Below are 4,150 nucleotides of genomic sequence, written 5' to 3' on the forward strand. Positions count from 1 at the left end.
CGATGGCTGATGGGAGGTGGAATTTTGTTCTTTGTCACCTAGCAGCATGCGTCTTTCTTTGACGAGGGGAGTGACTTTTTTGATACTAATATCAATTTAATAACTTTTATTTTTACAGCTGTGGGTACGTGTGCGAGCCAGAGCTCAATCCAGTCACACCATGGGGGAAGGGAGGTGGGGAGGGCTCGGAAAGGAGGATTATCTTGTCTTCTGCCAAGAGATGCGTATTCTTACTGCTGGGCTCCAGGAGCTGTGCCTGGGTCCTTGCAGGAGGGAAGTTCATCCTGAGCACTGTTTGCAGTAGGCAAAAGCCCCTGGCTCCTGGTGTTTTGCAGTATTAAAATGACTTTCCCAAGAGGAATATTGTATAAATGAAGAACAGTAATTAATCTTTGTGTTTCCACAGCTGCCTTCTATGGGTGTTCCCATAAGTTGAGGGTAAAAGTCTGTCTTGTTGCACAGGACAAAATTCCCTTTTGGAGAATATTCCTACCCATCCCTTCTGAGCCTGGGCGGGTGTTTGCTGCCTTTCTGCCTTTCGTTTGGATACTTGCACATCAAGACTGCTACGATGGTTCCTTGGTTGGAAATAGGTGCTGGCTCTGGCATGTGTTTCCAGTTCCTGCTGCAAGTAGAGTATGGAGGTGAAGGTTTCTTAATGAGATGCCACACATCTTGCACTGGGACTTGTCCCACTTCAAGTAGGAAAGGGTTGGAGCCAAAACTAACAAACTGTGATTTAACAAAAAATGAGAGCAATGACAAAACCCTCAGAACAAGAGCTGGTCAGGAATGAGTGGCTACTTTTTGCTTAGACTGGGCAGGGTAAGGGCTGCCTTCAGTGGCCTCAGCCCCATGTTCTTCAAGCGGGCTGCCCTGAGTAGGTGGCTGGATGGTGGCACTACTGCCCCAGGTTGTGCCCAGGAGCAGCTGGAACCCTTGAAATGATTGCATTGTTTTGAAGATGGATGGGCTTTTTTTTTTTATTTTAACGGTGTTGAGCATTTGTCCAATGTAGTATGCATCATAAAAGACAGAATAGAAATCACGAGGGGGAAAAAAAGTAATTTCCATTTTCATTAAATGCTTTTTTTTTTTTTTTCCCCCCCAGGCTGGATGGTGGTGGCAGCCAAAAAGCATCAGCAGGTCTAACAGCCTGTCCCCATGCTTTCTAGGGCTGCCTCAAGGCTTGGGTACACATCTGAGCCAGGACAGGGCAGGTGGCCTCTCATAACTGTGTCCAGCTCCAGCCTGGAGCCAGGGTGAGAGAATTTAACTTGGCTCAATCTGTAATTAAGTTACAATGCCTCACCTTTGCTATAGGGAAAAACCTCACACAGCTGCCCAGTTACTGTCAGCCTTTCAAGTGGCTGCAGCTTTGAGAAAAAGCTTTTGATGTTTTGGCTCCTCCTGCACTTGTTTTACACAGACACACACACACAAAAAAAAAAATTAAAAAAATTGGGCTTCTCCCTTAAAAGTAAACACTTTCAGAAAGCGTTACCCATAACTGATCAGGGACGGCATGAGGCTAAAGGCAGATCATAGTTTAGCTGCTTTTCTGTACTGCTAGAGCCACAAACAGAAAAACTACACAAACGTGTAATTTACAGTGCTCCTGGAAGAGCTCAGACAGGTTTGTAACTGAACCCACAAAGGTAAAAATTACAGAACGCATTCTTCAGCTGCTTGGTTGGTTATTATTCCTGGCAGAGCAGGAGCCTGGGCTGCTCTGGAGGCAGCTGCAAAGCTGAGCCCTGATGGTCTCAGGTGTGTCCCATCCCCCTACAGCACCCACAGCTCCTGTGATGTTCTTCATGACCTGGACCCTAAGCAAGTCCTTTGGTGTCAGGTCAGCACTGAAAGATGGGGGCAGGGGTGCGGATGTGGAGTGAGTGGAAAAATTTGAAAGCCTGTTTACCTGACTTAAACACATCTACCTCTAAACGTGTCCCTCTAGCCTTTCTTCTGCTCTAAGAATCTGACAGCAAGTTGGCTTGGCTTCCTCTACCAGCCTACTTCTAATATTTTGAGAGGTAGGAGCTTAAATCTGTGCTGGAAGAGCACTGGCTGGAGGTATGTGGACAAGGGGTAATGGTTTTAAACTGAAAGAGGGCAGATTCATACCGGATATAAGGAAAACATTTTTTTAAACTGAGGGTGGTAGAACACTGGCACAGGTTGCCTGGAGAGGTGGTGGATGCCCCATCCCTGGAAACATTCCAGGCCAGGTTGGACAGGGCTCTGAGCAACCTGATCTGGTTGGAGATGTCCCTGCTCCTTGCAGGGGGGTTGGATTGGATGGCTTTTAAAGGGCCCTTCCAACCCAAATTATTCTGTGATTCTGTGTTGGTAACAGTCATGCAGAGGATGGTTTGAGTGGTATCTCAGGGCCTGTGTTCAGAGGTTGCATGACCGCAGCGATGACGGCAGAGCCGGGGAGGAAAGGCCTTGGAGCAGGAAGGCTGTGTCCCAACGGCTTATCCCAGCACGAGGAGCATGGCCCCTGCCTGCACCGTGGGGCAGTTCTGCTGTCGCTGCAGCCATGCATTGAGCATTGCGTGGCCACCAGCTGAACAGACCAGGGTCCTGCTTTCAGATACTCCCTGCATCACATAGAGGGACAGGCAGAGTCTTCTTCACTGGAACGCTGACTCCCAAACTATAAATATCTTTTCCTGTGAGGTAAGGAGGGTCCTTAGACTGGATGGAGCCAAACCCTTCCAAGGGAACACTCCCTTCTCTTGCCTGTTGTGTTTCTGTTTGGTCTTTTTTTTTTTTCCTTTCACAACAGGCCTTTCTCTTCCCATGGAAGTTGACTCCTCCCAACTTAGGAAATACCTTCCTTGAAACATCATGGGTCCATCTATGACTATGTCACTAACTGGTCAGATGTGTTCTTAGGAGGTATCTGCAAGGAAAGCTTATTTTTGCTAATGGTGCTGAGTGTTAGTTCTCAGCTGTTGGATTTTTTCCACTGGGTCATAATTACCTCCTGGTCCTTGCAACCAGCAGAATAAATAAAACCAGAAAAGGCTTCAGTAACTTTAGGATTAAACTGAAAAGGAGTGAGGAGCAGTAGAGAAACCAGCTGGCACACTTGAAAGAGCAGCTCAACTTTAATTTTTTTCTTGTTTGTGAGTCTTTGCACCTGCCCCTGATCTTTAATTAACATTTCCTGAAGCCCCAGGAATCACAAACTAATTCTGAGGGGTTCCCCACAGCTGCTGAGGCACTGTGCGCTTGGGTGTCTCTGTGTCACAAAGTAAATGCAGCTCTTCCAGTATGCTTACCTGAGCAACAAACCAAGCTCTAATTTTGTTTGGGTTCTCCTCCCCATATATTTAAATAAATAAATAAAGAAAGAAAGAAAGAAAGAAAGTATAGTTCCCTTCCCCAATAAAACAAGTTGATAAAAACTAGTGTCTGTTGAATTTGAAATAAAATAAATACATTAAATCCTTTGTGTAACCATCAAATCAGGGTGCAGCTCTAATTTCCAAAGCTTGTGAGATTGAACATCCCCATTGAACGTCCCTGTGCTGTAGCCACCCAAGGACTCTGTCAAGCTGCTGCCTGAGGTCCAGCGTAGCTACTCGCTTTACTCCCTTTGTGCGTGATGGCTGCGCCCAGTACAGCATCCCCACCCATCCCGCAGCAGCGTCACCTCGGCTGCCCTGCTCTCACACCAGCTTCCTGCCACGTGCTGCAGTGGGCAGTAATTGTCTCACCTCATCTACTGCAAAAATTTGCAGTAATTCTCTGTATTTTTCAGCTACCAGCCTTACCTGGCGCTGTGCGTAACCCAGAGCAGGTTGGGTTGGGCAGTGTGGCTACCCCCTGCCTTTTGTCACGTAGGAACACGCCGTCACCTTCCACAACCAGTCCCCAAGCGCTGCTGTAGCCCGGACATCCTTCCTCTCCCTTTCCTGGTTTGTAAACGGAAGGTGACAGCCAAGCTCCTCAAAAAGCATGACCCAGAGACAGACGCCACAGGGCTGGTAACGGTGGAGGGATGCTTCACCCACAGACCAGCCTGACCTGGGAGAAGACCGGCTTGGTGGTTACTGCTGAACCCCGCAGCGTCCCTGCGTTCCCTGTCAAAGCCCCACACAGACCCTATGGCCGGTCCCCTCTCCTTCAGCAGGGG

This window comes from Chlamydotis macqueenii, chromosome 1 (assembly GCF_036417535.1).
Source record: "Chlamydotis macqueenii isolate bChlMac1 chromosome 1, bChlMac1.mat, whole genome shotgun sequence".
NCBI classification, from domain to species: Eukaryota; Metazoa; Chordata; class Aves; order Otidiformes; family Otididae; genus Chlamydotis; species Chlamydotis macqueenii.